Raw genomic sequence first — 14,714 nt, forward strand, 5'->3', positions numbered from 1 at the left:
TTTAGGTTAGTTATTATATACTAATATCATTCTCTATAAAACTTATATTTTTACGTAAATAGTCATCGAATCATTCGTAAAGCTCGAATAATGACAGATAGTGTAGGTGAATGTAGTTAACTTGCATTTTAGAGTGAATTGACTTAGAATAAATTATTTACAATTAAATTGAAGAAATACTGTGTGACGTATTATTTAATACATTGTATATAAGTTAATACCAATACAAAATGTTAAAACTCGAATCCACAATTATTAATATATTCTGAACCTGTTACGTACTTTAATTACATATTGTCGTAAGCTAATTATTTCACAGCTGATTATTGATGATATAAATTACTATAGCGTCAATGTTTAGTTTTAGAACCTAGTTTGCAATGCTAAAGGTAATTTTTAATTACTAGCAGAGTATTAACGATAAACATGACTGTTATACTCGTGTAATGTTTCTATTATTTCAAATTGAACATTACACTAATAGTTTAACTTTGAATTCAGAAGTTGCCTCATTTGGAACTTAATATAAGAATAAACCTACACGTACTACATTACACATTAAGAATTAAATAAACATTAATGGGTTAAGAATAAATGATTTTTTTATCATTAAATCTAGTGTTTAAATCATATTAAAGGCGCCGTTATTAGATCCGTTTTAAGAAATACATTCTATCTAATGTTCGGTGATTTAAATAATTTCAAACAAAGACTAAAAACAAATTGCTTGCCAAAATACTTTATAATTCTTATTCTTTTTCTGAAGGAGTACTTATTACAATAACATGCATTCAATGTTACCTTACCTTTAATACGAATTGTTAAATATCACTATGGTAACATCGAAAAAAAAGTTGAAGAAGGTAACACATTGAGATCTTCCCTGAAGTTTTGTTTTGTAATGCAAACAACCGATAATTGAGAGCAAAACTTTTATTCTGTAGGTTTATTCTATCATTTTATTCTAAAACCAAAAGATTTAAAAGGTAGGAGTTTTATCTCAGGCTTTTGACACTTGAACTATTGTGTTCTTTATTTTACACTTTGTCAATAATATTTCAAACTGCGTACATAAGATATCTATATACTGCTTTATGCTTTCTAGGAAAATAGAAGTGTTTTCACGGTTTAAAAGCTTCCCTGGAAATTGAAACGTGTTTCCTTTCTAAAACAACACGTCAACTCAAGAGGGAATGGGTGCAAAATATTTCCTAGTAGCGAAGAATGGACTAGAACTGTAGTCACGAAGGAGTAAGGAACACACATACGAACACATTTATAACAATCTTCAGCCATTTAAACTAGCGTCACAAAAGTCGTGAAAACATCATATAGTGGCTTTTATTTTTTGTTTCAGAAAATATTTTCTTAAAATTATAGCTCGTTATAACGATACCACATTCCAATATTATTTAAAATTGTATTTCTAATTTGTTTCAAATACTTAATAAGATACTTCTTTGCCATTAAAAGTAACGTTTTGCAAAGTTGTATATTTCTTAACTACGTGTTTACAAACGTGAAAATTATCTTTATTGCTCAGATTATTTCAGAGTAGTCTTAGTTGTTAACCTATAACCATCTTTACATATATTCGCTTTAATATAGTTAACAATTAGTTTGTTTGTTTTGAATTTCGTGCAAAGATACACGAGGGCTATTCGCGCTAGCCATTCGTAATTTAGCAGTGTAAGACAAGAGGAAAGGAAATTGGTCACTACCACCTACAGCCGACTCTTAGGCTACTCTTTAACCAACGAATAATGGGATTTACCGTCATATTATAACACCCCCACGGCTGAAAGAGCGAGTATGTTTGGTGTGATAGGGATTCGAACCTGCGACCATCCGACTAAGATAAGATTTGACTCATGAACCACCTGGCCATATTGGGCCTTAACGTTTAGTAGAAACGATACATATAGCATGTGAACTATTGTATAGAAAAATAAACAAGTAGAAAAGAAGAGTATTTCTCGGTTCATATTAATCACGAAGCTTCACAATGGGTTATACATGTTCTGCCCCCCATGGGTATCGAAACGCGTTTCTTTAGTGTTGTAAGTTCGCAAACATACCGCTATGCCATCGAGGAGACGAGAATATTTTTAATAAATGAACATTAGAAAGTTGAAACTACAAATTTAGACCATAGCTTCTACAGAACTGCGTCATTTAACTATATTTCTGATTACCTTTGTTATATAGTAGTAGTTTATATATTTGCTTGTTTGTTTCAGATATTTGCAAAAGGGATATCTATGTCAACCGTCCCTAATTTTGAACTGATAGACTCGAGGAAACAATAAATTCAGTGTTATAATGCAATTGCAACCTCAAAGTGCGAAGCATGGTTTTGCAGCAATGGAACACAAATCATACACTCTCAGATTTGTTATCCAGCACTCGAAACTTAGCCCACGCCCAGTCCTGTGTTATGTGCATTAAAACATACTTAACTCACAGAAAAGTAAGTAGGCAGCTACTATAACAAATAAAACAACTCTAATTACTATTGACAGTAACCTCCTTAGAGCGAAATTACGTTCAGATTAAGTCTACTTCTGATTCTTCGTTCAAAGAGAAGTACGCTATAGGTTTCCCATAGTTACAATGAGAACACTGGGTTGATTTCTAGCTTATCTTAAGAGCATTAGTTCTTGTTATCGCTGTGTGAGATGCTTGCTTAAGAAATTGTATGAAATATATGACCCAATATTATTGTGATAATAAATAAATACTGATACAATAAAGAACTGTAAATTGTAGTCAGCAAATAAACCTCAAAATATTTCGTCATAATTAGATATACCTTAAAGTGCGATGAAGTTTATGTGCAGTCAATAAAACTTTTGAATTTGTTTTAGTGCAAAGCTGTTCCAATTGGCTACCTATGAGAAGATCGAGCCCTAAATTCCAGCTTATAACCCCTCGATCTTGTAGTGCATAATTGGTTAAAAAAATACAAATGGTGTGAAAATTCTGCAAAAGTACGTAAGCTTGTAGAAGGAATAAATATCACGTAGATTAGGTAAGCGTGTCTGCTCAAGAAACGTTCAATACACTGTATTTTACGTAAACCGAAACAAAATGCATTATTGTTATTGTCTATAATAATTCAATACGCTTATTACAAGGAGTACACATAGCGTGTAATGTGAAAATGGGCTTTAGAAAAGAGATAAATATATTGAAGCGTAAGTAAATAATATTTTGAAAATATATTAGTGTAAAGCAGGGGTTCCCAACCGGTGGGTCGCGAAGCCTTGGCAGGGTAGTCGCGTAGCCTTGTTAGAAGTAGCTTGGGATAACATTAATTTTATTTCATCAATTACATTTTCATGCTCTTACATTTTTTTTTGTTTCGGTGCAAAGCAAAACGTGTGCTACGTTAGTCCAATGTCATTAGGTGATATTATGGGTGTATGTATGCGTGCCTGTGTGAATGTGTATGTGTCTGCAACTGTATGTATGTGTGTACTAGTGAGTAGCGAGTATGTGAGTGCACGCTCATGTACGTATGCTTGTGTGTCTGTTTAATTGTGATTAAGTGTGTGTGTGCTCGCTGTCGACACGTGAGTCATATGTCCGTTGCTGATAGCGCAGATAGCCCTTATGTAGCTTTGCGCGAAATTCAAAAACAAAACAAAAACCGTTGCTGATTGGTGGATGACGAATCGCGCGACTGGCCACGCTCCCTTCCCTTCCAATACTTACCCCATCATTACTCTACCTGCACTCCCCACAAGTAGTCAGTGTAAGATCTACAGTTGCCAAAGCGTTCATTATTCAACATTTTTATTTTATTTTAACAAGGAGATAAGTAAGCAGTAAAGGTGAGTCGTGACCATGGCTAAACGGCACAGATACTCAAAATGCTACCTCAACATTGGCTTCACCACTGTGCTCGCCAACGACGGCATCGAGAAACCACAGTGTGTTTTGTGCCATGCTGTCCTGAGTGCAGAGTCAATGAAACCATCAAAACTCAAGCGTCATCTCGAGACGAAACATCCAGAACACGCAAAGAATGGTTTGGATTTCTTCAAATGGCATGAACGGTATCTTGAAAGCCAAAGAATCGATAGAAGTGGGTCGTTTCAGCAGCAGAGTGCAGTCGTAGTGGAAGCTTCATATGAGATTGCCTTCCAAAACTGCTAAACAAAAAAAGCCTCAAACGATTGGAGAAACACTTCTTAAACCCTGCATGATGAAAGCAGTAAATCTTATTCTTGGAGAAGCCAGTGCAAAGAAGATGCAGCAAGTATCCCTGTCAAATAATACTATACAGAGGCGCATTTTTAAAATGTCTATGGATGTGAAGGAACAGGGTTTGACTGAAATCAAGGGTTCCCCTTTGTTCTCCTTTCAGCTCGACGAATCAACAGATGTAAGTTCATGTTCTCAGTTGCTTGTCTTCGTGAGATACATTAATTCAGGTGACATCAAAGACTAATTCTTATTCTGCAGTGCACTTGAAACCACAACAAAAGCTGATGATGTCATGGAAAAAGTTTCAACTTTTTTTCAAGACGAAGATCTTCAATGGGAAAACGTGTGTGGGGTTTGTACGGATGGGGCACCGGCTATGCTGGGATCGAAATCAGGATTCCAGTCGAGAGTGAAGAAGCTAGCACCTCAAGCAAAGTGCATCCACTGCATGATTCACCGATATGCTCTCGCCAGTAAGATTCTCCCTGCCTCTCTGCAGGAAGGGCTTGAATCTGTAATGAAAATTGTAAATTATGTGAAGACTCAAGCACTCAACACTCGCCTATTCAAAGAACTATGCAAAGATATGAATGCTGACCACGAAGTCCTTCTCTTCTACACAACAGTACGTTGGTTGTCGAAAGGAAATGTTATTAATTGTGTCTTTGAAATGAAAGATGAAATAAAGCTATTCCTGGAGACTCAAGAAAGGAAAGATCTTGTAGCTCACTTCGAAGATGAAGCATGGAATAAAAGTGTTGCGTACCTAGCCGACACTTTTGACCAGCTGAACAAGCTCAATTTGAAGCTTCAAGGAAGGGAAACACATGTTCTCCTTTTTCAAGATAGTCTCTGTCCTTTGTCTCCAAACTGCAGAACTAGCGTCGGAAAACCAATCTTGGAAACATCGCTATGTTTGAAAACCTTTGTGGAGTGACGGATGAGTCTCAGATCCAACTGGATCAGTTCCTCAAGGATGAAATTACCGAACATCTTCAGTCTCTAGAAAAGGAAGTCGAGCGTTACTTCCCTGAGCTATCACAGGAACAGGAGGCCCTGGTAAGGAACCCATTTTGTACTGAACTTGATGTATCCAGCATCCCAGATGATATGCAAGATGAATTTCTGGATCTAAGGAACGACTCTTTAGCTCGTGATCTCTTCAAGGTGAAATCCGTGACTCAGTTCTGGTGCGCTATGTATCAGTCATACTCCAAAGTCAGCATGATAGCTTTACGTGTCCTTGTTCCATTTGCTTCTACCTACTTGTGTGAGGCAGGATTTTCCACTCTTGTCAATATAAAAACAAATAATAGGAACAGATTGGATGTTGGAGATGACATGAGACTGGCTCTAACAAACGCTCGGACACGAATTTCAAAGCTTGCTGCTGAAATGCAACATCAGGCATCTCACTAGCTGGGTTGGATAGCTGTTCAAACCTATGTTAATATTATTTTAAGAAATATATGTTTTTTTTGTGAATTCAGGTTGGACCAATGTGATTTAATTTGCTAATAAATAATTACAGAATTTTTAAATATTTTTTTAGATGTTTCTTTCCCTCTCCTTCACAGAAAATAAAAGAAAAATTAAGCTGCTGATAGTAAGCCCTAAGTAGGGGGTCACATGGGCTTCAAACTTTTAGGTAAGGGGTCGCGAGTGCCAAAACGTTGGGAACCCCTGGTGTAAAGCATAGAAAATAAGTATATATTCGATAAAAATTTATATGCTGGTCAACAAATGAATAAACCTACAGAAAATATTAAAATACTAGATAGTAAGCAAATGAACGTTTTAAAGAAAGTGTGTACAGTGCATAATAAGTACGTAAACCCGAAACCAAAATGGAGTATTATATGTAAACACACGGTAAAAATGTAAAAGTAAATGCATCTGTGAAAATAAACTGCTCATAAAAATTAAAGGAACAAGTACGTTCTGTTATATAATTTATCTCAGTGTTCTAAATGTGATAATATTTTTTATTCTCTTAGGTAATTTGCCTCATTTCAGTTCTATCTGTATCCATTTTTTAATGTGTGATGAATAGTAAAATATGGAGAAATGAAATTTGTAAAAATGACCAATATCGCCAAAACTGATATCCCATATGAAACAATATTTTATAAAAAAGTTTACATGCGTTTATTCAAGAAATGTTTGAAACATTCAATATCTAGTGTGACCTCCACGGGCTGTGACACACTCCTGACAACGGTTTGGCACACTTTGAATCAGTCTATCGATGTTATCTTGGGGTATGGCAGGGCTCGTCTACCAGGGCTTGTCGGAGTTCCTGTACATTCTGAGGAGGGTGCTGGCGTTCACTAATACGCCTTGAAAACATATCTCAGCAATGTTCAATCGGATTTAAATCTGGATATCTGGCGGGCCACTCAAAAGTCTCTATTCCTTCCTCGTTGAGGAAGTCCATACACAGTCTGACGACGTGGGTTCGCACGTTAACTTGCATGAGAGTGAACCCATCGCCGACAACACCAGCAAAAGGGCTCACAATTTCTTCTCTATATCGTCGTGCGTTCAGAGCACCCTTGTCGAGTATGAGTAAGTCTGTGTGGCCACCCAAGCATATGCCTGCTCTGACCATTAGAGAACCTCCTCCATAAGGGTCGAATTTCACAATGTTACAGACGGAAAATCGCTCTCCTTGGCGTCTCCACACTCTCGCACGTCCATCATCACGAGACACAGTAAACCTGCTCTCGTCTGTCCACAGCACGGTGGCTCCTTGAATTAGGTGAGTTTCGTTTGAGTTGCTTGAAACTTCACTCGTAAGCTTAAAAAATACACTTGCAGACAAACGGATATGTTTTTCATATATAAATTTAGTTATGACCAAAATATACTAAATTATGTACTTGTTCCTTTAATATATTTGAGCAATATGTAATGGATGTGAAGAACAGTATGTCTAGTTATTTGTCAAAGAAATAAGTATACTATAGACTTAATAATCAAAACATGTGAAAAAAAGGAAAGATAATTATGTTACGCAATAATTAACTAAAAGTACAGAACAGAATATTTTTAATGCAATGGAAACAAAATAATCTACAAAAGGAAATATGTTTAATGCACTCTAAGAAAATATACCTATTAAAGAGAGTCTAATGCATAACAAGTCTAGTAGTAAATGAACAGCAAATAGATGAATATACAAAAGGGAATACGTTTAATACACAGTAAGTAAGTAGTAAGGAAAATGATAAAATATTTCAGTCACTAGAAACATCTTCAAAAGTATGTAAATACTCTACATCCGAAACACGTACACCTGTAAAATGAATAAAACCGTTGCATAATTAAAAAAAAATACATAAGATAATAAATAATGTATTTGTATAAGTACACTCACTGAAATCCTAATATACTCCACTGAAATTTAGTGTTATAACAGAAAGCAATAGATATGGAACCAAAATAACAGCAGTAATAATTCTGTTTTATTTTAAAATAACATCATGAATCTGAAAGAGAATAAACTCTGTATTTCTAGTACCAACTTCGTTAAGGTGGAGCTAATAAAATAAAATGAAACCTTTATAAGAATAGCAGATATATACCACACAGATTGATGGTAAATAATCATATTCCTTGGACTGTGTGTTTGTTTTCTGTTAAATTACTGCATTTTAATAAATACTGGTATATAAAACACGTATCGTTTGGTGTGTTTTGAATTTCGCATAAAGCTACATGAGTGCTATCTGCGCTAGCTGTCCTAATTCAGCAGTGTAAGATAAGTGGAAAGGCAGCTAGTCATCATCACCCATCGCCGACTCTTAGGCTATTCTTTTACCAACGAATAGTGGGACTTACCGTAACATTATAACGCCCTCACGGATGAGAGAGTAAGCATGTTTGGTGTGATGGGGATTCGAAGCAGCGACCCTCGGATGACACGTGAAGTGTCTTAACCGTCTGGCCGTGCCGAGCCAACATGTATGGTGTTTAGATTTAAAATGACTATAGTTTACACGAAGAAAATATTGATGATAATATATTTATGAGCAGAGTTTTTACAAGCAATTGGAAAAGTATGATTGCTGGAGAAAAGCTATTGTAATTATTATTTTATAATAGCATACACTTTAAATTATTAGCACGTTAGATTAGAATGTTTTATCATAAAAATTAACAAAATGCGTAGTAAAAATTAATACTGGGAAAATATAAAGTTGTTGAAAGATATGAATATTTCCTTCCCCATGTGCCGAGTATTTTGATTAATGAGTGGCTGTGTGAATATGTTAATATTTGTTAGTTGCTTTTTACAATAGATATTACATTTTTTCAGACTTTTTAAAATGACAACCAAGGTTATGTTAGTTGTAAACATAATCGTTAATTTAAATTCGGAACAGAGGACAGTTATTGAGGTTGTACACATATACCCAAATTTAGAAAAACACGCTCAGTTAAATACAGACTGTTAATGTTTGTAAAGCAATTTAAAGCAGTTGTGTGAAATTATTTCATAACGCTATGCATGAACTTTACTAGAAAAATGTGATAAAGATAAATGGGAAAGGTAGAAGAGAAAAACCTACTTAATGTATTTCACGCCACAGCATTCGATATTCAAGAAAGTTAAAGATATAAGTAGCGCCTAAACCACTACCATGTCTGTTATATCTCAGCCTGTCTAATATGCTTTGATATTGGATGAAAGGCCTTGTCGGCAGTAAATATGTGAGATGTAATACGTTCACTTATAAATTGTTAGAATGAGTTCTGTTGTAAAGCTTTTTGTGTTACCCAGACTTCCAACACTATTAGAACGTGTCTGTTGGTTATAATTTAACATGGTTAGACTACAGGAAGCAATTTCAGTGCAGTTAACAATATAAAATACTGATAAAACCATTTATTTACCCAGAAGATGGCTTAAAACAAATGTTTGCTCAAGAACTGGTTTCTTCCATTTACATTTTGGCTATACAGTTTTCTAAACTCCTAATCCATTGTTCAGACACGGAAATAAGTATAAGTGCGCGATATCCGTTGTTTTTTATTTATTTCTTGTTTTTTTTCATTATGAAACTAGGACAAAGTTATTATTTTGCATTACATTTTGGAGTATTTTTACTGTGCGTGTTAGATATAGCAAAGAAAACATACACAAATAGTATAACTCTTTGTATGTGATGTGAATATGTTGGTTCTTACATGTTTAATTGGTGACTGTTTAATGTTTCAAGTTTCTAATTCTGTGATTCAAGTAGTGATAATTCATAATTAGTTGCTTTATCATTATTTTAATCTTCTTTGAGGTAGGCTATGATCTGTCATTTAGTCTTCCTTTTCATTCATATCTCATTTTACTTTTATTTTATTTTTAGTGAACAGACGAATTGAGATAGAAATTACTGGTTAGGTTTGGCGGACATTATTCAGAAATTATTTCTTTTTTGGCAATCGTCTAATTGCACAATGGAGATATGCGTTCTCCCCACCACAGGGATCGAGCTCTGAATTTTAGCATCAGAAGCCCGAAATATTACCGCCAAACCACAAGGGCGTACTAATTCAATGGCAAAAGTTACAGTGATGAGCCTCAGTGTCTTTCTTGTTAGACAACTTTGTTGAATTTCTGTTCACATAAATGCAAACATTATAAACTTATGTTCTGAAATAGATGTAGATGTTGTGAAACATGGAAATTGAACTGAGCTGTGCGATATGAGGACCTGCAAACACTATTATGTGTCTGGATGGTGCCTGAAATCTCTAGTTATTTTATTTGTTTTAGTTTACACAAAATGCTTCATGTTTTATTTTTTTACTTAACAACCTTTATCAGGAGATTCTACTTGAGTTTTGATGTTGTATATCAAAAGTAAATAGCGTTTTAGATGGATCATACGCTGTCTTCAGAGTTGCCTTCATTTTGTCCAATTTCAAGGTCTACCGTATGCATGAACTGAACAGTTTCCTGAGGGAATTGTCTACATCTGGTAATGGAACGTGCGCCCAAGGGGTTTGGGTATCTGTCATCTTTCTACCCTAAACTCAATGATGTCTTTAGACGATTACAAATGACTGTCTTGTCCTAGATTTCAGTAGGGAATTTATATGCACGTCTCTGTAGAGTGACCGTCTTTCGATGCGTCTGCGTAACCACTACATCCTTAGAAGCCATCTAATATAATGTGCCTATGCAGCTAAATTCTGATACCTTGTTGTTCATACCATGGTTTTTGATTATGTTCCAAGGCCACAAGAAGAGCTCCTTTGGCTGAGTTTAGTGCTGGTGTCTGACTTCTTTTCTTTTTTTTTACTTTGAAAATTATGCAATTTGAGGAAACAAGTAAACAATAATAAGCATTTTTGCATAATTTATTATTGTTATAAGATGTTATTCTAATACAGTAACTTATGTTGTTCTTCTATCGGTAATGTTTAACGTATTACAATCGCGACTACAAAGTCTGTTGATGTTAAGCCTTCTTTTTCATTTCCATAATGTTTCAGCTATCTTCTTTGGCTTTCATAGTGAAATTTCTACATTATTTTGTTGCACACAGCTGACAATATGCCATCATTTTAAAGAACCGAAGAAACAGTTATAATATTTTCTTAAGTTTCTAAGTAACGTTTTCTAATTCAAAGAGAAAAGGAATTAACATGTAATTGCTATTTCTTAGTGATTTAAAAATCATAATTGTTTGAAATATGTGAGATTATGTAACATTTCATTGCAATATTACTCGCTTTTGTGAACTTTGTTGCCTTTTGTAATCGGTTTATAAATTTGTGATTACAGAAGAAATAACCGAGAAATGCAGTCATGAGATCTAAAATGATATAAAAATCGTGGGTATGTATTTCAACTGTCAACATAGTATTTCAAAAACGAGCAGCGCTGTACAACGCTTATCACTTAATCCACTGTTGACACTGATCACAGTTGATGTAGAATTTACTGTTACATTGTTTTGCTCAAACTATATTAATGACATGTGATCATATAGCCCTCTCATAGAGAGATAAACAGATGGATGTCACTTTCAAACTCGGATGACGTTAATATTTTGTTGTGATTGTTATGACAGGAGGATGAAGTAAGAGACAAAAGGATATCTTAAAATTAGTTCTTAATAAAAAGAGGCCTTGAATTAATTAAAAACTGTTTACTTCATAAATGTTTCTTTGTATGTGTTCGACTAGATTAATTTTTTTGCATGTGTAAAGGCATTTATTCATATTTAAATATAATAAAACATTCTACACAAATAAACAGAAGGGCAGTGGTTGCATCAGGTAGTAGAATTTTCCGGTCAATTATAAACAAGCAAAAGTATTGTTAAAATATGTTAATTATTTATTTATATTAACAGTTGATCGTTTTATATAGGCTTCGCTAGCTGTCTTATCTGCTGAGCTGTGTAGTGATGCAACACGACATTCATGTTTTTATCTACCGTCAGATACGACTTTGATGTACTGATAAAAATAAATTAATAACGGTCCACTACGTTATATTACCACGATTATTGGAGCCTCACTATGCTGCTACAGCCGTGTTTCCATGTCTGTCTATGCTCTGTCGATTGACTGTGTATTTTGTCAATAATCCTGCTTCGTAGTTTCCTTTGCAAAGGGATACATTGTAAAGTTGCACACAGAAAAGTACACCACTCTTCCCCGCGGCTTTCCATTATTATTCTAGTATGCGAGGACGACATTATTTCAGCGTCCATTTCAACAACTAGATTACACAAAACTTCGTAGGCGCTGGGTCTTGATATGTATATCTTTGTATTGAATAGCATGCAATCCAGTTTCATTTTCCAGCTGTTTGAAGCATGACCAGGAAATTAATTTTGGTGAATCCACATCTTGTTAGTCTCGCTTTCAAACATTTTGTTGCCTAGTGCACGTGTACGGCTTTTACCATTTTCCATTGTGTTCGTAAATTCTCATCTGTAACTAGACGCTGCACTTTGCTAATTACAGTCACTGTGCGACTTACTACAAGCCCTAAATTCCCACTTTGGTAAATGATATTTTGTTTTAAAATGTCGTTAAGTAGAAGGGATATTATAATTGTAATTTACCTACTTGAATACGTTGTTTAGGATCTGAGGGTATAAATATTTTGCGCCAGAAAGAGCAGTAAAATAACTCTTCCCAATATCGATAAATATTTGGTGGCATCACACAGCCTGTTCAACAAGAAACAACATTATAATTTCGTTTTTATACATTGCATTCCACGCGACTTTATATTGTGAAATGTTGATTTACATATCGAAAATCCTTCGTATATAATTTACTCAAGTCTCTCAAGAAGTGTAATGAATAAATTACCTAAACTACTGTTTGCATCTCAATAAAGCTTAAGCTTGTTGAAGAAATGTACACAATAAAATGTAAACAGTTATGTTGTATAAAACATAATGAATGGATTTCAGTTACAAAATCAATTAGGCATATGTCTTCTCTAACATCAATGGATGATTGTATTTGTGTTTTTATAGCCAAAATTAAAATTCAACGCAATTTCTTATGCGCGCGGTAATAAATCTTGAAGGACATTTGGAAACCGACCTTGGTGCTAGTTCACGGGATTTTTATTTCTGAGTACACCCGTTACTTTTGCACATGCAGGTTTTCAGCGACGAATATACGCCAGAGACAGAACTCGAGCGCAATAGGAAGCCGCTAGCTACACGGGAATAGATCTTGACGAAAACCAGTACCGAGTTCTTAAGCACATATACGATGTAGATGTTAGTAAATCTTATGCTGCTGCTATAAAAAATAAAATAAAAATAAATAACTTTCAGGCAAGGCCCAACAGCGTTATGTGATAATTTATTTTTTAGATTTTATTCAGACATTTCCCTACCTGAATAGTTTTCAAGGTATCTGACATGACATAAAAATATTGTAATAATAAAAAAGAAAACATAAAGAAATATATTTGTAATAGGTGACGTATTTTGTCAAAATTATTTTGATAACTGTGAAAAAGACATACTTTTTAATATTCTAGGCTATCTGCTATGTACGCCACGGAAAATAGAACCTCAATTTTTAGCGTTATAAGTCCTCCTTTACTGCTGTCCCATCGAAGGACACGAAAAGAGAAGGTTTAATTCAGGATTCAATCAAATAAGCTGTACTGGCCGTTCCATATTCGAACTTGTGTCATTTTGTTGAATATTATTATTATTATTTACTTTCTTTCTTTCAAGGCCCGGCATGGCCAAGCATATTTAGGCGTGCGACTCGTAACCTGAGAGTCGCGGGTTCGCATCACGGGCGCGCCAAACGTACTCGCTCTTTCAGCCGTGTGGGCGTTATAATGTTACGGTCAATCGCACTATTCGTTTTTAAAAGAGTAGCCCCCAGAGTTGGTGATGATTAGATGCCTTATACTGTTAAGTTAGAGACGGCTAGCGGAGATAGCCCTCGAGTAGCTTTGTGCGAAACTCAAAAAACAAACAAACAACCTTTCTTGTCAACATATTTCTTTCCTATAAATTACTTGTCATCTAATAATTCTCGGAAGGTTTTTTACTTTCTTTTTCTTTACAAAGTAAAATTGGTATTAATTTATGAACCATGTAGCTGCTATAAACAATTGTTATGATAGGTTGACAATACCCTTTTATTACACACTCAATTGTTAGTTTACAGTATTTTAAATGATAAGTTTAGTCTAAAATATATTTTTAAAATTTACCTGACACAAGAAACGTTATTTATATGAGTAGCCAGTATGTTTCTCCTACCTCCATAAGTATAATCTTCCATTTAGAATTATTCTTATGCTGAGGAGTTTTTGTATTTTATGTTTGATTTATTATAGTCAGTAGGCTCTGTATACAGAGATGGCTAAGATACTCAATAGGCATAATACAAACACACAATAAGAGAGCTTTACTTTAAAAGATGATTGCCACTCATGTTTACCTCTTTCTGTAACTAATAAGACTAAAAAACAAGAAACGAAACCATCGTTAGGATACCAAACTAGAAAGTGACCAACCAACCAACCAAATTGGTAATCTTTCTACTTCTTCTTTCAGTCGAGATAACTACAGTTACTTTGTCACTAACGCCAATTTAAACCTAAATCCAATGTATAAGTTTCTGGGCAATGCACGATGTCATTGCTTAGTAGTAAAAGAAAAATTCTGTATCTCAGAACGGCTGTTATGGGTATTAAATATTTTATTAAGGAGAGAACAACGTTTCGGCCTTCCTAGGTCATCTTTAGGTTAAGAAAGAGAGAGTTTGAAAGTGACCGTTTCCAGACATGTGTCTTAGGGACGAGAGTATAAATGGGTACGGGATTGTAGGGGCGTTGCAGGTGGATGTTAGGTTATTAATTAGTTTAGGTAAAAAGGTATTCCTTTGTATTGGTTTAATTTTGGTTTCAGTTGCTCTATAGTCTATAAGTAGGGCTTCTTTGATTTTGCATTTATTTATATTTGTTTCCCTACATAATATTTGGGTGTTTTCTA

General features: G+C 34.7%; 1 protein-coding gene across 10 annotated transcripts in view; it reads left to right on the top strand.

Annotated features, from left to right (window-relative positions):
• LOC143232856 (uncharacterized) overlaps nucleotides 1–14,714 on the top strand; it is a 120,107-nt gene that overhangs the window by 8,666 nt on the left and 96,727 nt on the right. For 3 of the 10 annotated variants that reach the window (XM_076468828.1, XM_076468829.1, XM_076468827.1), the window contains exon 2: nucleotides 6,396–6,973. The exons of 5 other annotated variants lie outside the window; for them this stretch is intronic. The gene's annotated coding sequence lies outside the window, so the exon portion shown is untranslated. Of the gene's footprint in view, nucleotides 1–6,209; nucleotides 6,323–6,395; nucleotides 6,974–9,578; nucleotides 11,416–14,714 lie in introns of those variants that run through there. 2 more of the 10 variants (XM_076468833.1, XM_076468834.1) reach the window with 2 other exon arrangements.

Source organism: Tachypleus tridentatus, chromosome 11 (assembly GCF_004210375.1).
Source record: "Tachypleus tridentatus isolate NWPU-2018 chromosome 11, ASM421037v1, whole genome shotgun sequence".
NCBI lineage: Eukaryota > Metazoa > Arthropoda > Merostomata > Xiphosura > Limulidae > Tachypleus > Tachypleus tridentatus.